Consider the following 27,410-nt stretch of genomic DNA (forward strand, 5'->3'; position numbering starts at 1 on the left):
TGCTTTCTGCTTTCTAGTAGCCTTCTAAACTTACGAAACTGACTTTGTCTACTATTTGTGCAAAATGGAGTCCAATGATACAGAGAATCCAAGAACCACTTATACGAACAGTCTTTGTGACCCCTCTAAGCAACTGTACTCCTCTATTATATTTTAAGCTGTATGTTTTAGGATAATAGGAAACGATCAAGAAACATGCAGTGTTCGCTTTGGCAGCATGTAGACTAAAAGTTGGAACAATACAGAGAAGATTTAGCATGGCCCCTGCACAAGGATGCATGAAACTCATGAAGCGTTCCAAAAGAGAAAAGAAAAAGCCTGCAAAAATATTTGACAGGCAAATCACCAAATGTATACTAAAGTTAACTCTGCTAAAATACTTCAGGTGTTTCGTAGATACTAACTCAAAGGCCCTCACAATTAATTTCCATGTTTATGGGAAGAATTCTGTTGAATCTAATGCATTTACTTGACCTTCACAACTCTTCCGGCTCATTCAGAACTGTAAGCATGCAGTTATGTTCACTACAAGTTCATGCTGAATTCAGCCCAATGGGAGCTAACAAGAAATGATGCAATTACAGCAGATTCTCGTAGATCACATACCCAACAAAGGGGACGGAAGAGGGTTCAGAGAATGCCCACCCTAACAGTACATAACTAATTCCACAGATAATTTGGCAAACCTTCTTCTCGACCCAATAGTAACTTTTCTACTATTTAAATCAAAAATGACGTGCAAAAAACAAACTGAACCCAGCATGGCATACAAAAACAAGAACTCAGTATCACCTAGAACAACAGAGTAACACACAGAAAGAATTACCTTAATACATGTTTTAAAAGTATTAACAATGCAAGTATTATTTGGTCCCTGAATGGCCCTTAGGTCCAAATCAGAATATAAGGCCACTGAAAGCCAGCAACTTGGAAAATAATAAATATAAGTGTTCATATCATGCTGAAGCTGTCATTCATTCAATTATTTAACAACAACAAAAAAAAAGAGTGCCATAATCTCCAAGCCCAGCACCATGGAATTCTCATCATATAGCTGCACTCACCACATCTCACCTGACAACTCCTGAGAACATCATGTAAGAGTATCTCACATGTGCACGTATGTTTAATGAAGCACACATTCTTCACGTGGTTACCATTATTGTGGCAATAATTTTGTGTTGGGGAGCCTTGTGTAAGACTTATTTTACATAACAAATATCAAAAGTGCTATCTATACACATATGAAAGTCACTGATGATGAGGAGACTAAATAACCTAAGTACCAACGGAGAGCCTGGCTCATAATAACAGCTAGCATTTATTCTGTACAATCTAAACACCTCCTGTACGTTATTTTGTCGAATGACCTCACATCAAAACTATAAGGTAGGTATCATTATTGTTCGTTTAGCAGAAAGAAAATTGTTAGGTTAATTAACTTGAAAAGATCACACAGCACTGAAGTTACAGAAGTGGCATTCAGACCAAGGCAAGAAGGCCCCAGGGCACTCTTAATCACTCCACATAATCTTTGGATACGTCAAATGGCAAGCGAATGAACAAAGGTTTGTCAAGTGACTCTGTTAACAGGGATCCTCAAAGTAGCATTAAATCAGGGCAAGAGACCAAGGAAGTGCCCTTCAGTCAACAGGAAGCCACGGAGGTGTTTTTGAAGAGAAAACTGGCCAGAAGCTGTGGAGAAAACCAAGGCTGCTGGGGAAGGAAGAAGAATTTGCTTATTAAGACCTCACACTGTTGAGCTCTCATTACCCATCGGGCACTGTGCTAGGCACACACAATATCTCACTGAATGTTCAAAGAGCCCTATTACCATTCAGTTTATAGGTGAGAAAAATGAAACTTGTCCAAGGCTACGTTAAGTGTCAAAGCCACATCTGGAAGGCTCCAAAGCCTGTCCTCTTGCCCATTATGTTACAAAAGAGAAGAGAGAGAGAGAATATATCTGTGTATCTGTAAATTAATAAGGTATAAGCTACCAAGAAACTAACGCACCATAACCAGGAAGTGGGTTACCGGAGTCAGTGTGATCAGCCCTCCATGTGTTGGCTGTGTTTCCACAAGTGAATCTCCTCCTCCAATAAAGACAAAACTCTTCCAAGATCCGAAAATGATGACTTCCCAAAATTACTTATTTCCGTGCACTTTCACATACCCAAGTTTCCAAAGTTTCAATCCACTGATACTACAAAGCTGCCAAAATGTAATTACCTAGGAACTGATTTATACTTATAAGCAAGCAAATAAAAATTTCCAAATGTTACATTGGAGCAGCTAAAATACTGATAAAATTAAACCTATTTTTTTAATGCTTTACTAGGTAACAATCACCAGACCCGAGCAGGGAACAGGGAAACATGGGCTCCCCACCAATGTTTGTTAGTTGCCTTTGATCCATACCCTCTATTCAATATAACCCAGTCCTACATTTATTATTTTTCAAACTCTTTTGACCATATCTTTTTTTCTCCTACATATAACTCATAAGTTCTTCAGAGTGAAGATTCATTAATTCTAAAGTAATCAAACTTTAAAAAACAGTATTTTCAACACATCTACTACGGGCAACTTGTAGTATATAATGTTGTACAAACACTCCAGCTCTCACCCTTGGCATCTGAAAAATTTTAATGTTTCATCAGTTTCAACATGCCCAAGGGCCATCACATGTAACAACTGGCAGTTTTCCTCAGGCATGAATCTGAGTCATGGACTATGTGCACGAAAGTGAGTTACCTGGTCAATGAGGGCACCTAGATGCCTCCCTAGTGCCTTTCAAAGTAGCTTTGTTTTTCTCTAGTCATTTCACAAACACCAAATCCCTATGTGGGAGTGAAATAAAACCAAAGCAGAACACAAAATTTAATGGCCTCAAAAAGAAAGCGAGTAATATTTTGGAAGCATTTCTGATTTGCTAAGGTAACACAATATCAACCCCTTAGATGTGATCTACAGAGGTCTTAAATGATACGTTTCACCAGAAGTGTGCCACGTGAAGACTAAAGTTACTTCAATGCCAAACAAGAAAACAATAAATCATCAACTGCCGTGAAAAACTAAACAAACAAAAAAATCCATGAACAGAAAAAAGACAACAATGAGGGGCACCTGGCTGGCTCGGTTGATGGAGCATGCAATTACTGACCTTGGGGTTGTGTCTACACTGGGTGTGGAGATCAGCTGAAACTAAAATCTTAAAAAAAAAAAAAAAAAAGATAAGAACGAAATGCACCAAATGTTAACAAATGTTTTAATTTCTGAGCGTCTGACAGGAGGAACTGCATATAATTATATTTTCTTCTTACACTTTTACATTTTTTTCTGAGTGGTCATTAACTAAAGCTTAAGTTACTTTTATTACAAAATATATATGTATTTTGTAAATGTTCATTTATTCTGAGAGAGTGCATGCATGTGTATGTGCATGAGAGTGGGAGAGGGGCAGAAAGAGAGGGAGAGAGAGCAGGCTCCATGCTCAGCACAGAGCCCAATGCAGGGCTCGATCCCACAACCATGAGACCATGACTGTGAGAACATGACCCAAGCTGAAATCAAGAGTCAGACGCTCAAACAACTGAGCCACCCAAGCAACCCTAAAATATTTTTTTAACATAAGAACTCTTTTTTAATGTAAAGAGGACATTAATTAGTTAGAAAGTTAAAAAAAACATTTTTCCCAAACACATCTTAAGCTTTTTAATAAAATAGTACAATGTCTGGAAAACAAACTTGCTCCCCAGTTCTCTTATGAGGTTTTAGATGGAAAGCTATAAAACAATTTTTGAAGAAAGTTATCTAGCCATCAAAATAATACTCCCCTATCTCTATGAACACCTAAAACTTCCACTTGGAATACCAAATAATAAGTCATGTAAGTGAGTAAAGGTCAGAGTAAGAATATAAAGACCAGCTTTCCCTCAGAAAAAATGAGATGGATTAAGTTTTCTTAGATTCATTAATTCAAAAATTACTGAACGCCATTTACTGCCACTGTGAATATAAATAGGGACAAAATGTAATTCTTCATACAGATCACAGTCCCCTAAGGGGATCAGACACATAAAGAATCCACTGTAAATATGTAATAAACTCCCCTTAATAGATGTCTTTTTAGAATCCACAGAGATGTTAATAGGAAAAAAGCAAAGTCAGAAAAAGACTTCACCTACAAAGCAACATCTTAGCCAGGCCTCAAAAGAACGGTAGAAACTTACCATTTGGACAAGGACAGAAAGCCACGGAATGTTAATAAAAAGCCATAGTCCACAGCACCAGGTACACCTATCTCAAGAGCACATACCTCAACAGTCACATTCACTGTTGGGGTAAAAAAGACATGTCTTCCAACTTGTATCATTTCTCCTTCTCCTTCTTCTTTTTCATAATATCCCACCCACACAGCTGGAGCAGAAGGCAATCTCCGTGGGCAAAAGTTAGGTGTGTGCAGGAAAATAACAAAAGGAGACATTAGTTTGAGGCCATAAGAAAGCAAAATAAACATAGTACAAATTAGTATCTTCCGTTCTGATACTACTAACATAACATCATTACTTGGGTATTCATTCATCAAGACCTGAGTCATTCAGAATTAAGTGACTAAGATAATGGCAACTGTAAACCTTTTTTTAATGATGCAAATTCTGCTCAAAAAGCCAATTTTAAAAACAAATCTAAGCACATCTGAATACACATCCCTTCGATATGTATATATTCCACCATCTACATTATTTTCCCAGAACGGAATATATTTAAGAAAAAAAGCCGTGGAATGTAGATCTCCAAAGAAAACAGCACCATTATAGTCAGAATTTAAAAAAAAAAAAAAAAAAACAACCAATAACTTAGATGCAACTGACCCACGAAAGAAAGGGATGGGCTGCCACTGAGCTGCAGATAATACCTTGTCTGGATATCTTGAAAATTCCTACCCAGGTTTTTACTGTAACCTAAACATCCCACCCCCATCCCAACGTCACTCGATTGCCTGGCCCAAAACTTATAGACAGGTTCAATCAGACTCTATATGAATTTTTTATATACAGCAGTTAAAGAGTAAAACTCAAAGACACGAGTAAGGGGGCGGGGGGAGCCTCTTCGAGAATACTGTACTTGATGAGTTATACCAATCTCCACATGAAATATCACCATTCTCCAAGGAGACTGATTATAAAGGACCTGCCACCCTTCTCATTGAGGAAAACATTTCTTAGAGAGCACTGTCTCCTTCATACTCATTGAGTATACCATCTGAAGTTACAGAATACATTTATAACAGCAACCCAAATTCCTCTTTTACAAGTAAATAAGCATGACCAACTTCTTAATCTACCGAAAAAGACTGGAAACAATATAAATGTCCATCAATTTGGCTATTAAAAATCACATGGCAAAATTACACACTGATTTGGATTCATTTCCAAGATACACTGTAAGTAGGGGAAAAAAAGCAAGGTTCAGAATAGTGAATATAACACCCTGTCGGGGGTTAGGGATACACAGAAATACACAAAATTAACAGTGGCTGCCCTGGGGAACTTAAAACTAGGTAGGTGAATGGAAAGGACACTTATTTTTCAATGCATAACCTTTAGTGCATCTTGAATTGTTTACTATGTACATGTACCACCTTATCAAAACATAAAAGTAAAAATCTGGGGGGTACCTGGGTGGCTCAGTCAATTAAGTGCCCAACTCTTGATTTCAGCTAGGGTCTTGATCTCAGGGTCGTGAGTTCAAGCCCCATATTGGACTCCATACCCAACTTTAAATACATACATGCAGACAGACAGACAGACAGGCATAAAATTCTTAACAACTGTAAAGATAATTAATGTTAGGAGAAAAACCCCTCCTCAGGAGATTGAAGATTAAATTCTACTCCAGCACAGCTCCCTTGACAGCAAAAGTTCCCTTCTCTACCACACCCTCATTCTAGCCTGCAGGGACCTGAAACATGAAGAGAGTCAAGTACAAGGTCACCTCAGCTTTTACAATGAAATGAATGCCTTCATCTCTTCCAGTTTTCTTTACTGCTCTAAAGGAAGGAAAGGAAGAATGTAAATTCAAAGAGATGAAAACTGTGCCAAGTGCGTAACTATTTCTTTCCCATAATCACAAGAAAACCAATTAGCACTTTCTCCTCTAGCAGGCCATCCAGGCAGAGGGGCTGTGATGGTACAGAAAGGGGAAATTAAGAATATATATCCCACCTTCTCAATATATGAATAGAAAACCAGGTCCAGAGAAACATGTCTTTAACCATCACAATGATTTGGAAAGGAGTCAGTATTTTACTGAGAAATGTAAAAATTAAAGGATAATATAAATGCTAAGGCATTAAATTTTAGGCTGTTATAGACTAGTTCAAACACTTTAAAATAAATACAAGAGGGGGTGGGCTGCCCAAGTTGGTCGAGTGTGCAACTCTTGATTTCAGGATTGTGAGTTCAAGCCCCATGTTGGGCAGAAAGCTTACTTAAAACAAAACAAACAAACAAACAAACAAACAAAAACAGGAAGAAAGAAAGAAAAGAAAAGCATACAAGCCAAATAAAATTTACAGGAAAATCTGCCTCAGCAGATCACTCTACAACTTTTCTAATCAATTGACTTACTTACTCAATGTGATTTTTACTGCTGACAAATCTAGGTTGTTTTTGAAATAGATGTCTCATAGAACTCTCATTTACAGTGTTCTTGAAATGCCTTTAAAGCCTTTTAGAGAGTATTTTTTTCCTTTAAACTCTTATTTTCCATATGACACTGATTTGTCAAATGCAGTTTTGCCTACAGCAGTTCTTTTCAAGAACATAACTTTAATAAACTTGCTGACAAATGGCTTATATTACTTTAACGGACTATTTGTAATACAGCCAATCTAATGAGTTCTTAGGTTTCCAATAAAACCATCAATGCTTTGACAATTTCACAAACTCACTATAGACAAAGGCTCTTCGCAAGTACTGAGAAACATAGATTATTAAGACACAATATCTGCCCTCAAGATGTTTACAACCTTGTAAATGAATAAAAGAATCATTACCATAAGAGATGTGTTCCCCACAGGACCTTGCCAGCCAAGAAGAGAAAGGCAAAAGTGAAAATCTTTCTTAAAGCACATCATACAATCTGCAGAGGACAACTATGTTACTATACCATGTAAACTGTCTCTCACATGACTAGAAAACTACAGAGCATTTTATAAATTAATTATTATAAGAGGTGATTAAAGGTAGAACAGAGTTTTAGTGAGATCATTTTTGTTCAACCCTATAAATAAGAGCCAATTTGGACTTTTCTTCTAGGAGATGCCTTCAGTTTGACTTATATCCCTCTAGAAATCTTAACAGCACATCTAGAAATAAGAAGCTCAAATTGCTTAGCAAGTATACTGGAATGCCAACACAAACCAAAGTTAACTATTTCCTTTTAAATGCTATCAAGCACCATAAATCTTTTGGAAAGTGTAGTTTTCTTTATTTACAATATGCTTTAGAAAGCATTTTCTTACTGAATCATGTCTGGAATGTGTGTATATATGTAAACATATGCAAACCAGAGCTTTCCCCAAAATCTATAGTAATAGATTCACAACAGCCCGATGATTCATTTAACAAATTAAAATGAAATCAATACTGTTATACAAATTAGTACAATTTTAGTCCATATATCGGTAATTTTACTCCATTTCTGATTTTGTTTTTGTTCAGTTCAACAGAATTATTCCCTTTAAATGTTTATTTATTTTTGAGAGAAAGGGAAAGAGTGCAAGTGGAGGAGGGGCAGAGAGAGAGAGGGAGACACAGAATCCAGAGCAGGTTCCAGGCTCCGAGCTATCAGCACAGAGCCTGATGTGGGGCTCAAACCCACAAACCGTATAAGATCATGACCTGGGCCGAAGTCAAACGCTTCAGTCGGTTAAGCACCTAGGTGCCCCCCAACAGAATTCTTAACAATTCTACCACTTATTATTGACGTAAACTTGGGCAAGTTACAACCTGCGTGAGCGTCAGTTTCCTCACCTGTAAAATAAAAAAAATGACAAGAGGACTAGCTAAGATTTACTAAATGTTTCCTGCATGTCAGATACTGTTCCAAGCATATGATAATGTTCTAAGCATATATTCTCAAGCATATGATCATACGATCATAAACTCAAACAACCCTATGGTGTAGGCACCATATATATAGAATAATGCATCACCAAACCCCAGATGAGGAAAGAGGGGCACATATTTCCAAAGGTCTTATGGCAGGTGGAAGAGCCCAGATGCTCGGGGATCCAGAAGCCACACACTCAATCACTAAGATATAGCTGCTTAAAAACCGTAAGACATCTCCTGCCCAACTCGTAGAATTCTTGTGAACCTCACATTTAACTGGGTTCATAAAAGCATTACTTTAAGGGCCATGTAAAATAGGGTATTTATTATTAATAAAGTTTTAAGGACAAGATTGATAAAAACTGACTGTGGAGGTATCAAAGCAAAATTTTATGTAAAAAAAAACACACACACATTAAAGGAATTGTAAAGGATCTTCAAGGGTATCTAGCTCAGCTTCCCACAAATGTTAACATCCCCTTGATGACGTTCTTAATAAGTTGTCACAGAATTTCTCCTTTAATGCCTCCAGAGACGAAAATCTTCCAAGCTCACAAGTCAGCCCATTCCATCTTGAAATGTTCTAATTATTATTAGAAATGTCTTCCTTTCAGCTCTAAAAAAAATTAGACTTTTCCACATGATAAGCCTATAAATACAAACCACTGAGATATTCACACTGTTCGACACATGACATTTTATTAAAGTCCCCCTTGAAATGTGACACCCAAATATCCAAGACAGGTCTGATGTGAGGAAAATAACAGCTCTGTTACCCTTCTTGATCTGCAACTAAATCATTCACTTTTCTTTCCTGGCTGGGAGTCCATTTAATGGACTCGTATTTAGCACACACTTCATTGAAATCCCTCAGTCCTCTCTTAGGGGCTATCTTGATCACGGTGTAGAACATGACATTTTATCATGTTTAATCTAGTCTTCACTTTGGTCTATCATTCTAGCCTCAAAAGATCTTGACAAAACTTAATTTCATAACCTTACTTTTGCTATCTCTATCAACATTGTACCCTCTTTCTTCCTTCACAAACCAAATGATTACAATGAAATTTCACCCTGGCCACTGAAAAACTGCTGAATAAGTTAAGATCCTAGGACATATTAGCAAAGACCTTGACTCTGACATAAATGAATTAATTAAATATGATCCATCAATCAAATATAAATCCTTACAAAACCTATTTTTTTCTTGTAGTCTGTGGGGACATCAAATAAGACTTTATCAAATACATTTCTAACACCCAAATAAAAGCTATCTTCTGGTAGGCTGGCTCAAGACAGCAGCATATTAAGATCCTGAACTCCCTCCCTTCCATGGATACAGCAAATATGTAACTACTTATGGAATAATTTCCTCTGAGAAAGACCAGAAAAATAGACGAAAAGAGCCTTCACAACAAAGAACAAAAATGACAGCATCAAGAACTGGAAAGGCAGGAGAGGAGAAGAGAGAGAGAGAGAGAGAGAGAGAGAGAGAGAGGGAGAGGGGGAGGGGGAGGGGGGGGAGGGGGAGGGGGGGAGGGGGGAGGAGGGGAGGGGGAGGGGGGAGGGGGCAGGGGAGGGGGCAAAGCAAAGAAAAACCACACTCAGAAGGGATTTCAAGAATACAGAACTTTTCCCTGACAAGTGAGGGATTTGTACTCCACATCAGGCACTCAACCCTTAGATCCTGAATGAAAGGAGATACACTAATCACTGGGCTTTGAAAACCAACAGGGATTATATCCAGGAAAGCAATAAAACTATAGGGAATGGAGAACCCACTCTTAAGGAGCTCTTATATAGACTCATTCACCACAGGACCCAGTGCAAACACACCAGTTTGAAAAGTGCCTAAATCATATGTGGAGACCCACTTGTCAATTTTAAAGCACCTGCCAGACAGGCAGGAAACCACTGCGATTTTCTCCAGGGATGGAGACACTAGTGGGTGCCATATTTGCAACCCCATCCTACCTTGCTAATGTCAGCACCAGCAGGCTCCATCTTGGAGCTATCTCTCTAACCTGTTAGAGCCGGTGAGGCACCCAATTGAAAACCCATCCACCCGTACAGCACATCCAGCAAATCACAGCTGGGCCAGGTGCCAGCCCTGCCCACCCCTATGCCACATGAGATGAGTGCATGCAGCCCACACAGGGAACACCCCTTGGGTGTCCAGCTCGGCTGGTGAGACAGGGTTGCGCTTCTGGGTTCCACCATCAAATCTCCTACACAAGGTCATTCCTTCAAGACTGGGAAAAGCAGTTGATTTGTCTAATACATAAAAACAAGCACAAAGAAGCAAAATGAAAAGACAGAGGAATATATCCCAAAGAAAGAACAAGAAAAAAACATCAGGCAAAGACATTAATGAAATGGAGATAAGCAATCTACCCAAAAGGAGTTCAAAGTAATGGTCATAAAGATGCTTACCGTACTCAGGAGAAGAATGGATGAACACAGTGAGATCCTCAACAAAGAGATAAAAAATATAATAAAGTTCCAAACAGAAGTTACAGAGCTGAAGAATACAATAACTGAACTGAAAAAAACTAGAGGAATTCAAGAGCAGACTGGATGGAGCAAAGATCAAGTCAGTGAGCCAGAAAACAAAGCAACAGAACTCATCCAGAAAGAACAGCAAGAAGAAAAAGAATTTCTATAAAACAAAGATAACTTATGGGACTTTTGTGACAACATCAAGGAGACTAACAATCACATTATAGAGATCCCAGGAGAGGAGCAAGAAAAAGGGCCAGAAAACGTATTTCAAGAAATAGCTGAAAACTTTCCTAATCTGAAGAATGAAACAGACATACAGACATACAGGTCCAGGAAGCCCAGAGAGTTCCAAAAAAGATGAACACAAAGTGATCTACATTAAGACACATTATAATTAAAATGGTAAAAGTTAGGGATGCCTGGGTGGCTCAGTAGGTTAAGTGTCCAACTTCAGCTCAGGTCATGATCTCACAGTTTGTGGGTTTCAAGCCGGTGTTGGGCTCTGTGCTGACAGCATTGGATTCTGTATCTCCCTCTCTCTCTACTCCTCCCCTGTTCACACTCTGTCTCTCTCTCTCAAAAAAAAAAATAAATAAATAATAACAATAATTAAAAAAAATAATAAAGGGGCGCCTTGGTGGCTCAGTCAGTTGAGCATCCGACTTTGGCTCAGGTCATGATCTCATGGTCTGTGGGTTCGAGCTCCATGTCGGGCTCTGTGCTGACAGCTCAGAGCCTAGAGCCTGCTTGGGATTCTGTGTCTCCCTCTCTCTCTGCCCCTCCCCCACTCGTACTCTGTCTCTCTGTCAAAAATAAATAAACATTAAAAAAAATTTTTTAAATAAAAAATCATAAATAAATAAAATGGTAAAAGTTAAAAGATAAAGAGAGAATCTTAATTACACACAAAGGAAATCCCATGAGGCTAAAGGAGATTTTTCAGCAGAAATTCAGAAGGCCAGAAGAGAGTGGCATGACATATTCAAAGGCTAAAATGAAAAAACTTCCAACTTCCAAGAATTCTCTACCTGGCAAGACTTATCCTTCAGAATTGAAGGAGAGATCACGCATTTTCCACATAAACAAAAACTAAAGGAGTATTACCACTAAACTGGTCTTACAAGAAATGTTAAAGAGAGTTCCCTAAACCAAAAAGAAATGGCACTGATTAATAACAAGAAAACATCCAAAAGTAAAACCCTTACTAGAATAGAATAGGTAAATATATAGTAAAGGTAGCAGACCAGTAACTTATAGAGCAAATATGGAGGTTAAAAGACAAAAATAGCAAAAGTAACTAAAACTACAGTAATTAGTTAAGAGATACATAAAAAGATGTAAAATAGGACAAAAAAATAGAAGATGTGCAGGGCATGGAGAAAACCATGTAAAGTTTTAGAATGTACTCAAATTTAACTAAAATCAGATCATATATACAGAAGAAGATATATGTGAACCTCACAGTAACCACAAAGCAAAAACTTATGGTAAATACATAAAAGAAAGTAACAAAAGAATCTAAACATAACACTAAAGAAAGCCATCAAACCACAGGTCAAGAGAGAAAGAGAAAAAGAAAGGAACAGACAAGAGGTATGAAAACAGCCAAAACACAGTGAACAAAATGGCAAGAAGTATATCTCTATCAATAATTACTTTATCAATAATTACTTTGAATATAAATAGATTAAATTCTCCAATAAAAAGACATGGAATGGCTGAGTGAATTAAAAAATATCTATATGCTATCTACAAGAGACTCACATCAGAAGAACACACACAGACTGAAAAAGGATATTCCATGCGAATAGAAATGAAAAGAAAGCTGGAGTAGCTATATTCATGGCAGAAAAAATAGACTTTAAAACAAAGACTGTAATAGTAAAGAAGGCCATTACAAAATGATAAAGGAATCAACCCAACAAGAAGGTATACCATATATAAGTATGTAGGCATGCAACACATATACATGCAACCAAGATATATAAAGCAAATTTAACAGACCTAAAAGGAGAAATCTGATAAAGTAGCAAACTTTAACACCTCACTCACATTAATAGATAAATCAAAACAAAAAATTAAAAGAGAAACATCAGTCTTAAGTGACACATTAGACCAGATGGACTTTATAGACATATACAGGACATTCCTTCCCAAAGCAACAGAATACACATTCTTCTCAAGTGCCATGGGACATTCTCCAAAACAGATCAATATGTAGGGTTATAAAACAAGTCTCCAAAAATTCAAGGAGACTCAAATCATATCAAGCATCTTCTTCAACCACAGTGGTATAAAATTAGAAATCAATTGCGAAAATAAAACTGGAAAAAACACAAAAATGTAGAAATTAAACATGTTATGAACAACCAATGGGTCATCAAAGAAATAAAAAATATACCTAGAGACAAATTAAAACAGAAATATGACACACTAAAATATATGGAATGCAACAAAAGTTATTCTAAGAAGGAAGATTGTAGTGATACAGACCTACCTCAAGAAACAAGAAAAATCTCAAATAAACAACCTAACTTAACATGTAAAGGAGCTAGTAGGGGGAAAAGCCCAAAGTCAGTAAAAGGAATAAAATGATAAGGATTAAAGCAGAAATAAATACAAGAGAAACTTAAAAAAAAAAAATCAATGAATCAATGAAACGAATTAATTAATTAGAGCCCTCTCTAACAAATGTTTGTTTGAAAGAGAACTTACAAGTGACGCCACAAAAACTCAAAGGATCAATAAGAGACTATTGGAACAATTATACAGACAAACTGGGCACTATAGAAGAAATGGATAAATTCCTAGAAACATAATCTTTCAAGACTGAATCCTGAAGAAAGAGAAAACCTAAACAGACCAATTACTAGTAAGGAGATTGCATCAGTAATCAAAAACCTCCCACCAAACAAAAGTCCAAGACCAGATGGCCTCACTGGTAAATTCTACCAAACATTCAAAGAAGATTTAATACTTATCCTTCTCAAACTCTTCCAAAAAAAAAAAAAAAAAAAAAAAAACGAAGAAAAGGGAATACTTTCTCATTTTATGAGGCAACCATTACCCTGATACCCAAACTAGATAAGGACACAACAAAACAAAATTACAGGCCAAGAGCATTGATGAACATTGATGCAAAAATCCACAACAAAAGAGCAAATCAAATTCAACAATACATTAAAAGGATCATACACCATGATCAAGCAGAATTTATTCCAAGGATGCAAGGATGGTTTAACATCTACAAATCAATCAGCATAATACACCACCTTAACAAAATGAAGTATAACAACCTTATAATCACTTCAGTGATTTCACAGGGGCACCTGGGTGGTTCAGTCACTTGAACATCTGATTCTTGATTTTGCCTCAGGTCATGAGTCAGGGTTGTGGGATAGAGCTCTGCTTCAGGCTCCACACGGTGGAGCCTGCTTGGGATTCTCTCCCTCTCCCTCTGCCTCTGCCTCTGCCCCTCTCCTGCTCATGCACTCTCTCTTACAAAACAAATGAATAAAGCTAAACAAAAACAAAAACAAAAACACCTCTCAACAAAATGGATATAGAGGGAATGGACCTCAATAAAATAAAGGATATATGACAAACCCACAGCTAACATCATACTCAATGGTGAAAAGCTAAAAGCTTTTCCCCTACAATCAAAAACAAGACAAGGAGGTCCACTCTCACCACTTTTACTCAGAAGAGTACTGGAAGTCCTACCCACAACAATCAGGCAAGAAAAAGAAATAAAAGGCATCCAAGTAGGACCAGAAGAAGCACAACTATCACTATGTTCAGATGACCTAAGACTATATACAGAAAACCCTAAAGATGACATCAAAAAACTCACGGAATTAATAAATAAATTCAGTAAAGTAACAGGATACAAAATAAACATACAGAAATCTATGGCATTCCTATACACTAATAATAAATTATCAGAAAGTGATATTAAGAAAACAATCCCATTTATAACTGCATCAAAAAGAATAAAATACCTAGGAATAAATTTAATCAAGGTGGTGAAAATTTTTTTAATGTTTATTTACTTTACACACACACACACACACACACACACACACACACACACACACAGTCAAGCAGGGGAGGGGCAGAGAGATGGAGACACAGAATCCGAAGCAGGCTCCTGGCAGGCTCGAGGCTCTGAGCTGTCAGCACAGAGCTCGACGCGGGGCTCAAACCCACAAACTGTGAGATCATGACCTGAAGTCAGGCGCTTAACCGACTGAGGTAAAATCAGTCCCAGGAGGTAAAATCTAGCCTGTACATTGAAAACAATGAGCACTGATGAAAGTAACTGAAGAAGACACAAATAATTGAAAAGATATTCTTGCTCATGGATTAGAAGAGTTAATATTGTTTAAATATCCACACTACCCAATGCAATCTACAGGTTCAATGCAACACCTCTCAAAATTCCAATGTCATCTTTCATGGAATTAGATCAAATAATTCTAAAATTTGTGTGCAGCCACCTGAAGCCAAACAATCTTGACGTAGAAGAACAAAGCTAGAGGTATGCTCCCTGATTTCAAACTACACTACAAAGTTACAGTTATCAAAACAGTATGGTATTTGTATAAAAGCAGATACACAGATCAATGGAACATAATCGAGAGCCCAAAATTAAACCTGCACATACATGGACAATTAATTTACGACAAAGGACCCAAGAACATACAGTGAATAAAGGACTGTCTCTTCGAGAAATGGTGTTGAGAATACTGGACAACCACATGCAAAAGAATGATAAACTAGACCACTATCTTATACTACACACAAAAATTCTGTCAAAATGAATTAAAGACTTGAATGCAAGACCTGTAACCATAAAATTCCTAGAAGAAAACTAACAGTAAGCTCCTTGGCACTGGTCTTAGCAATATTTTTGTGGAGGTGACTCCAAAGGCAAGGGAAACAAAAGCAATAATAAACAAATGGAATTACCTCAAACTAAAAAGCTTCTGCACAGTAAAAGAAAACAATCATCAAAATGAAAAGGAACCTACTGAATGGGAGAAAATTTTTGCAAATCAGATATCCAATAAGGGATTAATATCCAAAATATATTAAGAACTCATATAACTGAATAGCTTAAACACAAATAATCCAATTTAAAAATGGGAGGGTCTGAACAGACATTTTTCCAAAGAAGACATACAAATGGCCAATACATTCATGCGATGATGATCAACATCACTAATTATTAGGAAAATACAAACCAAAACCTCAATGAGATATTAGATCACACTGGATAGAATGCTATTATCAAAAAGACAAGAAATAACAAGTGACAGAGAAGATGTGTAGAAAAGGGAACCCTTATCCACTGTTGATGGCAATGTAAACTGGTGCAGCCACTATGGAAAACAGTAGGGAGTTTGCTCAAAAAATTAAGAAAAGAACTACCATACTATCCAGCTATTCATCCAGCTATTCCACTTCTGGGAGATTATCTGAAGAATACAAAAACACTGATTCAGAAAGATATATGCACCACTGATTTCAATGCATTATTTACAATAGCTGAGAAATGAGAACAGGCTAAGCATCCTTCAATGGACAAACAGATAAAGAAGATGTGGCATACAGACACAATGGACTACTACTCAGCCCTTAAAAAGAATAAAATCCTGCCATTTGCAACAACATAGGGATGACTATTGAAGGTATTATGCTAAGTGAAATAAGTCAGATAAAGAAAAATACATATATTTGCACTCATATGTGGAATCTATTAACAAACAAAACAAAACACAAACTCATAGTGAACAGATTGACAGATTGATAGCCACCAGAGAAGAAGGAGGGTGGAGGGGTGGTGAGTGAAATGGGGGAGAGGGGTCATATGTATGGTGAGAGATGGTAACTAGAGTTTTAGTGTTGATCACTGTGCGGGGCATAAAGATGTCAAATTACAATGTTGTACACCTGAAATTTACATAACGTTACATATCAATTTTTCCCCCAAAATAATTTTAAAAAAGAAGAAATGTAAAACCAAAAACAAAAACCTATTTGCAACATTTCCTTGGGATGTCTATTCAGTGACAGCAAGGAATTTACATTAATTTGTTCTTCTTACACCCAGAAAAGCTCCTAGAGATCATCATTTCCTTTTAAATCTATTCATAAGCCATTATTAATAAAACCATGCTAGCATTCTGATTACAATTATCATGAAATTCAATAGTTTCTAGTTACCAGAATCTACCATTGCTCCTTTGAGTCCAGTCTTCAGATATCTTCTCTGTATTTTACTACTCTTACTATTCACAATTATTCCAAAAAAGTCTGAGTCTGTAACTCATTTAATCCCAAAGACCTGAATTTAAAGGGTGTTATCCCCTAACCTACCCTGGGCTTCAAATACCTCTCATTTCTGACTAATTCTCTTTTCTGTTTGAAGATAATTCTGATTTGACAAAAACAAAACAAAAAACCAAAAAACCAACCAAGCAAAAAGCAGATAGAAGTGAAAGTCTGGAACGCAGTCTTTCTCTTTCATGTTTGCATTACATGATCTGCTCTGAATGGCAGGCCTATGGTCATTACTGATTTCCAGGAATCAAGCTATGCCTTTTAAAGTGTTCTTATTATACTGTTCACAGATGTCAATTCATTTATACTTGATTCTTCCTGACACTATTTTTAAAAGTACTTACTACTCTTTTTCATTCATTACAGGTTACAAGTCTTTTCTTCCACCTCTCATTCAAACCCTCAAACTCAAAAGACATCTTAAACAGCTTTTATGTGAATATGTATATGTACATGTGTATACATATAAATGTTCATTTATTTATTTTGAGAGAGTGACAGAGGTCCCAAGCAGGGGAGGGGCAGATGGAGAAGGAGAGAATCTGTGCTCTGTCAGCACAGAGCCCAATGTAGGACTGGAACCCATGAACAACGAGATCACAACCTGAGCCAAAAACAAGACTGAGCCACCCAGGCGCTAATTTTATATATTTTTTTATTTATTTAATTTAAATTCCTTTATCTTTTCTTTCTTCTTAGAATCAGTGGCCACTGTAGAATTCTTTTTCTCCCCCTTGTTTTTTTAATTGATCCAGGTCTCCTTTAAATGTCTCCAAATGTAAGGAAGTCCCCCTTTAATATTCTTCTAATTCACTTTCTTAAAGAAATCTCATAATCATGTATCACTAACTAGGCACAGAATTTCATCCCTTAGAATTTTACAAATTCTCAGAAGTTACCAGCACTTGAAACTTACAAACAAGCACTTTCTTATTAGCTTGAATTAGCCCTAAAAAGCAATTCCTTTCATCACTCCCACAGCCTCCTAAAATATATATTTACATATACAAGATGGATTTCTTTATATTTGAATAAGCTCTATTGTCAGGCTTAAGTTCTTATTGAAAGAAAATGGTTACAAATGACAGCAAGATCTCAGAGTTTCAAGGTTTCAAAATAATTCATGGAGAAAACATCTTTTCAATTAATGATGCTGGAATAACTAGATAGCTAGCTACACGGGGGGGGGGGGGGGGTGGTGGGGGGGGGGGGGTGGGGACTTTGACCCTTACCTAACACAGTACACAAAACTTAGCTTGAGGGGTTCCTGGATGGCTTAGTCAGTTAAGTGTCTGACTCTTGATTTCGGCCCAGGTCTGATCTCACAGCAGTGAGATGGGGCCCTCCATCAAGCTGTGCGCTGACAGCACAGAGTCTGCTTGGGATTCTCTGCCTCTCCCTGCCCCTTCCCAGCTCATGCTCACTTGCATGGGCTCCCTCTCCCTCCCTCCCTCCCTCCCTCCCTCTCTCTCTCAAAGTAAATAAATAAACTTGAAAAAATTAATTTGAAATAAGTCATAGTGTTGGCAGGTGAACTGGGCGAGACCCTGGGCCCTAGGGTCTTGACTGGGTTCATCCTGAAGGCGTCACCAAAGGCACTTGGTCTTGTCATGAGAAAAAATTCAAGGATAGACAAGCAACGCAAAAGACAAGGGACACAAGCAGGAAGGTTTATTAAAGTGAAAAGTATACCCTTGTGATGTGAGAATGGGCAAGGGATGGGGGAGGATGGATGGGAGGAAAAAGAGAAAGAGAGCTGCACACGCTGGGGGCTGGGTTTCTATCTTTTATTGACAGTTGTTAACTAGGGAGTAGAATATGCATTACAGGGGGGTGAGGGCAGGATGGGTTTCCAATCATTTTCTTCCTTATTTGGCCAGGGGTTTCTGGTCATGGCACCCGCCATCTTGGGCCTGTCTGGTGCAAGCAGGCTTCTTTTGGAGTGCTACCAGGACAGGCCTCTGACTTTCCCTATAGCTGGCCAAGACTTCCTCTATGTGGCCTCCAGGTAGCCTGTTAGAAACTAAGTGCCTACTCTAACAAAAGATTTGTATGTATGAGCAAAAACTATAGAACTTCTAAAAGAAAATACAGGAGAAAATCTTTATTACATTGGGTGCCCAAAATGAAAACATGTTCATAAAGATTTTTATGTGAATGTTAACGTAAGTATTATTCATAATAGATAAGACAAAACCTAAATGGCCATAAACTGGCAAATAAACAAGTATTTAATCTCTACATTGAATGCCATTCAATAACACAAATTTACTAATACATGAAGCAACATAAATAAAACACAAAAAGCCTCACAATGCCTAACTCCATTTATATCAAATTGTAGAAAACACAAAATTATAGTGACAGAAAACAGGTTAGGGGCTGCCTGAGGCCAGTGACCAGGGTAAAGAGATACAAGAAAACAAGAATTTTTAGGATTCTTGATGAAACTTTTCTACATCAAGATGTGGTAGTGATGATGTGACTTTATAAAACTATCAAAATTCATCAAGCTCAGTGCTTCAAATGCATGAATTTCACTGTGTGCAAATTATACCTCAATAAATGTTTTTGGATTTTTTTTTTTTTTTTGAGAAAGAGAGAGGGAGGGAGGAAGAGGCAGACAGAGAGGGAGAGCATCCCAAGCAGGCTTCATGCTGTCAGTGTAGATAGAGTCCAATGCGGTGCTTGAAATCACAAACCTTGAGATCATGACCTGAGCCAACTCCAAGAGTTGGACGCTTAGCCAAGTGAACCACACAGGCACCCCTTCAATAAATCTTTTTTAAAAAATATTTCATAATCTCGTGTTTTTAACAATCACTAACCACTTTAAGTTTTATTTTTATTATTGAAATGTTTCGCTGTTTTTGGAGAATCTCAATTTGCCACTTCTAGGCTGTTATAAAAATCAAATAACCAAATTTACGTGAACAATATGAAAAATAATCACCAATGGGCTCTGAGTGCGGGCCTAATGGTCTCTCTAAACAGCAAACACAAGTTTCAATGCACTGACTTTGTTGCATCTACTTTGGAAACGATTTGCTTCAAGTTTTTAAATGACCTCTAAATAAAGAAAGAAATCATTCAGCGTAAGAATGGTCACAACTAACATCAAGTACCAGGTCTAGGCACCACACAAATCACAAATAACTATTCATTCTACTCTTCACCATTTGCAAATAATACTTGAACCACACAAGCCTTATTTATAGTTCTTAACAGCACTGCATCCCGTTTTCCTTTTCTTGCAGGCCATCCCACATTCTATTCCTTCTGTCTGGAATTCTCTCCACTCTTTATATGGCTGACTCCCACCACTCTTCTCATCTCGACCTGAGAGCTACCTACCTCTTCAGGGAGGTCTTCTCCAGTTGTTCTCTTCAGGGTACCTTGATATCTTCTTCACAGAAAATACCACAATTTGTAATATTTTCTTTGTTTACTTGTTTGCTTTCTGCCTTCTCTACTGGACCCACAAATCAGTCTGGATCATATTGTTTACCACTCTACACCAGGGTCTGGCACAGTGCCTGACCCGTAACAGTGGTTCCGTAAACTTACTGTATGATTACATGAACGGTTAAGAATTTTCTAATTTAATCCCAATCACAACTCTAGTGACACAAGTACCTTTGTAGAGATGAGAAAACTAAGACTTGGAGAGGTTAATATCAGAGGATAATTGTATAGCCATTAAGCAGTGGTACCACAACAGGCATCCATGTCTCCAAATCTCATGCGTGTAACCAAGTGGTAATGTGTATATGCAGCGTAGCAGAATTCACTGAATTTCTACAGTGGACTATTTAGGTCTGTCCACCTAGCATCAAGTTATTGGTTGGATCCTATCATAAACTCTAAGGACTATTCAAATTATTTGCCTGGAATTTTGTTTGATCACATCTTCTTTGAAACAATTGGGCCAGCTCAATTATGAAACAGAAATACTTACTGAGCTTGATGATACTTTCTGGACTAGGCTTTAATTGGGTACAACTAAATTTATAAACATTCCTAAACGAGAGATGCATACTTTCAGTAAATTATGTAGTATTTATACATTTGTTCTATTAACAAGTGAGCTTGCTGTCTCCCTATTCTTACACACTACTAGCTCTCATTATTTACACTTCCTGCCAAGACCCAACAGCAAAATGCCAGCTGTCATAAGTAAAAGCTTTGAATATGCCTAGAGGCGCGGCACATACGCACCAATTAAGAAAAAACAAAGGTTATATTCAGCAATGTGAGACTTACTACAATAATTCTATTCACTGGGGGAGAAAGAAAAGCCAGAAAAAGAAAAGCAGAATGAAAGAGCTTTTGAATGACAGTGAACTTCAACAAGTGAGTCAGGGTAGTGAGTCATTCTTAAGTGTATACCTCAAAAATGCAAACAGATACTACCATAAGTCCTAAGATGCTAATTATAATCTCTGTCATAAGAGGGAAATAATGCTGCTCTATGCTGAATTCCTGTTTTCAAGGGAGTCATAGTTCTTCCCCTTACATTAGTTAGACCGTAAATGGTTGGAAGACTAGTTCCTGAAATACTGTCTGTGGATAGAAGCAGCTTTGGAATATATGAGGGTAAAGCTGCAACTTGAGGTTTAGGTAAAGTCCTGCAATGTCCTTTAGGGTGGGAATAAGATAAAGAAAATTCTTTTATGTTGGTGTAATACAATCCACATCATGCAAAGAATTCACATATACCAAGAGGAAGAACTGTTTCTTAAATTAAACATATTCTTAACTTTAAGTAATGAAACATTTATTTCCTTCCAAGGAACCCTCCCCTAATTTGCTTATTTCTACCAATGGCATTACTATGCCAGACTTTAAGTTCAAAAGCTTAGCATCATTTTTAACATATTTTTCTTTGACCTTCTACATGTAATTTCTTGCTAATTTCTGAATATTTTTTCAATCACCCCTTGCTTCATTTCCCCCACTGTCACACTAGTCTACAACCATATTGTAGAAAACACTGTTTTATGACAGTATACTGTACTGTAATCCCTGTGTGTGGTCTACTGGGATAATGTGGTAGGTATGTCATAAGTAACCTGCCAATAACAATAACTAACAAAACTTGAATTTGTCAAGTCTTTCTCTATAGTAACATTCCTCGCACGAACTTGAATTTTCATGTTTCCAGCTATGGGAATTAAAGTGACAGACAGCATTTGGGCAAGTACGCCAGACATATTGAAGAATGTGTCCGTAAGAGTATTCACTCAGGTACATGTCACTTGTTATATATGTCACAACTAAATAAAAGGCTGAAAATTGGTGACCCTTAGTACGTTATGTGAATATATACTTATAGTGATTCAAGAAACCCTCGCTCTGTTAATTGGTATTAGATTTGCCTGGATATAACACAAAACTTAAAATCACAAGGCTAAGACAAGAGATGTTGATTTCTCTCCTGATGTCTAGGAACTTTAGAACTAAGTCATTAGGTCTCATACGAGGATGCTACATAGAGTCAACAGGAATTCAGGCTCCTCAATCTTTCTTCTCCATATCCTCTTTAAGGCTTATATCCTCAAAGTCACCTCATAATGCAAAGATAGTTGCCAGATCTCCAGACATCATATTTGTCTTACAGAGAGCAAGAATGAAGGAAGACAGGGGACTGGGTGTGTAGCGGGAGGAAGGTGCACCAGAGGAAGGGAGTAAAAATACTGCCTGCCCCAAATAAAAACTAATAATAGACAGAAAATCGCCATTTCTCAGTCTCACACTGGAGTTCAGGGTACCTAGGACAGTCAGGGCCTGAGGGCCAAGATCCTACAAAAAAAACACAAGGAAGTCAACCTAAAATTTCAGCTGCTTAATTCCTCAATGCATTTGTCCATTCATAAGCAGCACAGACTGTGAGAAGCCAAGCAGAGAGTAGCAACAGCAGTTAAAAAGCTAAACAGCTGTTGTCAGTCTCAAAATCTTAAGAAGACAAAGACTGGAGTTCAGGACTCATTGATGACGCAGGAACCTGGTAGGCACCCCAGACTTCCAAACGAAGTCACTGAATGACCATACCCTAGGATTCATGAAGAACCAAAAACAGACAAGGCCTCCTAACTCCTAAAATTCAGACTTACAACACCTCAAATATGATGGACTAAGTTGCTCTGCCTCTTCTCTAATTGCCTGTCAGGAGCTACAAGTTTATCCAAAATCTCTACAGATTTTTCATATATAATAGCTACCACTTAATAAAAACTTTGCAGGCATCTGAATGGTAGCCCCTCTAAAAAGGGGGGGGGGGGCTAAAAGATAAGACAGATACTGCAGTATCAGACATATTTTTTTTTTTAATTCTATAACTAATACGTTCAGTAAGACTGGTAACAAGATGGAGAATTTTGCCAAAGATTTGGAATCTTTTCCTTTTTTTAAGAATCATGAGAATTCTAGGCCTGAAAAATACAATCACTGAAATTAAAAACTCAACAGACAGGCCTGACAGTAGATTAGACATAGCTAAAGAGAGGATTAATCATCTAGAAGACAAATCAGTAGAAAATATATCATCTGAAACAAAAAGAGAAAAAAAATGGAAAATACATGAAAGAGCAGGGGAAACACTGGAGACGTAAGGAAATGTTCTAACATACATGTAATCGGAGTCCCAAAAGGGAAGATACAGATAATGGAGGAGAAACAGTTTTAAAGAGCTAATAAGCAAAAATGGTAACCCACATATTCAAAAGGCAACATGAACTCCAAGCAAAATGCATACAAAGGAAAAAACACCTGGACATATCAGAGTAAAACCTGTGAAATCTAAAGACAAAATGAAATCTTCAAAGAAGCAAGAGACAAAAAGAAACAGATAACCTTCAAAGAAAGGAGCAGCAAAAATTTTAAATTTAGCAAATTTCTAAATTGAAACTCTGAAAGAAAATAACCAGCAACTTAGAATTTCAAGCAGTTTTTAAAACATCCTTCAAAACTGAATCCAAAAATAAAGACATTTACAAACAACAGACATACTTAACGATCAGCATACATATACTAAAATAATAAAGGGAGTTTTTCAAGTGGAAGAATATGAGTCCTGGTGGAAGAACAGACATCAAGGAAGAAATAAAAAGCAACAGGAAAGGTAAATACATGGATATATTAAGAATACAGGGCTTAAATATATAGAGAGAATTAAATATACATGAATAATGCCTAAAGGCAGATGAGATATAAATGAAGCTAAAGTATTCTAAAGTTGTTAGATTTTTCTGGGAATTGGGGAACAGCTGTAACTTATTATATATTCTAGTAAGTCAAGGATGAATAATGCAATCTAGAATAACACCAAAGAGCAGCAAAAGAATTTATAACTAACAAATTAATAGGTGTCAGACTCGATAATAAAATTTATTTGAATAATGTAAAATATGGTAAGAAATGACAGAAAAATAATTTAAAATAGGTGGAAAAATAGAAAGTCAGATTTGGACCCAAACATGACAGTAATATATGTAAACAGACTGAGCCATTCCAATTAACAGATTTAAATAATCAGATATATTTTTTAAAAAACATATAGATATACACTACTTAGGAGAAACACATCTTAAATGTAGAGGCAGGAAGTTTGAAAGTAAAAAGAGGGGCGCCTGGGTGGCGCAGTCGGTTAAGCGTCCGACTTCAGCCAGGTCACGATCTCGCGGTCCGTGAGTTCGAGCCCCACGTCAGGCTCTGGGCTGATGGCTCGGAGCCTGGAGCCTGTTTCCGATTCTGTGTCTCCCTCTCTCTCTGCCCCTCCCCCGTTCATGCTCTGTCTCTCTCTGTCCCAAAAATAAATAAATAAATAAAAAGAAAGTAAAAAGAATGGGGAGAGAAATATCATGCAAACACAAATCAAAAGAAAGTATCACTGTATGCATACTTGACGAAGCAGACTTAGGAAGAATCATTACTACAGATAAAAAGGAACATTTCACAGCAACAAAAGAACCGATCTATGAGGAAGACATAAGGATGAACCTAATAACATAAGTTCAAAATATATACAGCAAAAATTGGCAGAATTAATAAGAAAAACAGACCAATTCACAGAGGGGGGAATTTTACTGTCCAGAAAGGTCAGGAAGAGTCTTAGACCTCTCTAGATCTCTCCTTAACAACAAATCAACTACACTCAATATTTTCGGTCAATTACTCTTGCTCTCAACTTCAGGGGTACCACCAACTGATAACCTGGATATTTTATATTCCTTTTGTGAAAGAAAAAAAGCCCATTGACTACTTCCTTTCAAGTCATAACCAGACGATTTTAGAAGAATTCTAAAACAACTCCATATCCTCAAAAGAGTTTTAACAGACGCCTAAAAGCCAAACATGCAACTCATTATCAGTTATGGATATCTTTAATTATACATCAGACTAACTTTGCTGAATATTTTGCTTTCTGTACTAAACCTCCTTCATGTTAATTATTTTCATACTCACTCACCTCAGTTATTCATTTACAACTTCATTCAACATTATTAAAGAGAAACCTGAAACCATCTGCTTGGTCAAAGCTAGACAACTTCTCAGTAGTAGGAAGATTTAAAGAATAGTCACAAGAAGAGACATATGGAGTCCAATATCACAAAGCCAACAGTATGATCCCAATACAACAGCAATGAAAATTAGTTTCCACTTTCCCTCTTTATGATACAACCATAGCAACTATACATGGATGGTAAAGTCTACAACATTCCCCTAAATTTATTCTCCTTAACACAGGAATTTAAACTGGTGTGAATACTCTAGTTCAAAGAAGACTTGTGATTTTAAAAGCAAATTTTACATTGGATTATCACCAAGGTGAAATTGGAGTCATGGGGCTGAAAGTCTGGCTAAAGTGGATTAAAATAGAAAATGGAAGTTGGGGCGCCTGGGTGGCTTAGTCGGTTGAACATCCAACTTCAGCTCAGGTCATGATCTCACGGTTCATGGGTTCGAGCCCTGCCTCAGGCTCTGTGCTCACAGCTTAGAGCCTGGAGCCTGCTTCGGATTCTGTCTGTCTGTCTGTCTGTCTGTCTGTCTCTCTCTCTCTCTCTGTCCCTCCCATGCTCATTCTCTGTCTCTGTCTCTCAAAAATAAATAAACATTTAATAAATAAATAAATAAATAAATAAAAAGAAAATGGAAGAGGAGAAACTGAGTACAAACAACTCCTTGGAGGAGCTTTACTGCAAAGGGAAACAAAGAAATGGAATAGCTGCTGGCAAGGGAGCAAAGTCAAATGAAGTCATTTTTCGTTGGACAAGAGAAATAACAACACATGGCACAACGATGGCAAGGACCCGTCAGAGGAGGGACACTGATGACACAGAGAAAGAACAGACAGCTGAGTGAGCTTCGTTTCCGGGCGGATGACAGGGCAGAGAATTCAGCGCACTAGGAGAGGGGCCCCATTACAAAGGAGCTAGAGTTCACCTAGAGTAGGAACAGGCACAGTACAGGGGTCCAGCGGATGGGATGTGGGTAACTCTGACCATGTTAGTTAGTCCTCTGAAACAATAAGCTTCAACTTTCTCAGTAAAGAAGAACAATAACCAGCTGAGAACTGGGTACGGGGAAGAGATGTTGAAGGTCTGAGAAAAGGGAAAAGCCCACCTAAAGTTCATGATAATGAATTTAAATTACAACTAGTCAGAATGTTGTGATGTGTTCTTCAGCCACAACCAGCTGCACAGGTACAAAGTGGAGGCAAAGTTGACCAGAGCCTATTGTAAAGCACCCAGTCCGTTTCACTACCAAAAAGACTCTGAAGCCTTGCCCTCTTCTTCCCCACGTCCCCCTGCCCCCTGACTCTATCCCCTTGACTCAATCCTTCTACAAGAATACGCACTAAGGTCCCTGCACAGGAGAACATCGTCATGTCCAGGATCTGTCTCCTCAGGTTCTCTCACCTTGTTTCTTCCCCATGAGTGAGTCCCAAGATGATGAATCCTGTATCTGTGTCCCTCCACCCTATACCACCTGAATACTAGACGCATCCTGCTGCTTACAGGATGTCTACACCTGGATATCTATAGGATAAATCCCAGGGTGTCAAAAATAACCCCTGACAGTCTGCTCCCAGTTTGTGGTTGTGGAATTCCCAACACACATCACACACCCCCATCCACGGAACCCACCATCAAGACACACTACACCTCCCCAAACACACCCGTCCTTTTACAACCTCACAGCTCTACAGATTATTATATCTAACTCACTTCATTAACTTTATATAAACTATACCCACTTAATCCCAGTCATATTGAAAGTCACGTCAAACTGAAGTTCCTAAAGAACTCAAACAGATCCAGCCCTCCTCTGCTACACACATAAAACAAATAAATACAGCATTTTTTTCTGGAGTTTTCGTGACAGTATCTAAGTTCAAAGTATAATTTCTACAACTAACCATAGCTTATTTTGTTTAATATT

General features: G+C 37.6%; 1 protein-coding gene and 1 non-coding gene across 6 annotated transcripts in view; one reads left to right on the top strand and one right to left on the bottom strand.

Moving 5' to 3' along the window:
- The window catches only part of USP6NL (USP6 N-terminal like), a 276,352-nt gene that overhangs the window by 130,448 nt on the left and 118,494 nt on the right, over window positions 1–27,410 (bottom strand). The window lies entirely within an intron of this gene.
- LOC125171412 (U6 spliceosomal RNA) lies at window positions 201–307 on the top strand. The gene has a single exon (XR_007154324.1). It is a non-coding gene; the product is annotated as a U6 spliceosomal RNA (small nuclear RNA).

The sequence above is a fragment of the Prionailurus viverrinus genome, chromosome B4, assembly GCF_022837055.1.
Source record: "Prionailurus viverrinus isolate Anna chromosome B4, UM_Priviv_1.0, whole genome shotgun sequence".
Lineage (NCBI taxonomy): Eukaryota > Metazoa > Chordata > Mammalia > Carnivora > Felidae > Prionailurus > Prionailurus viverrinus.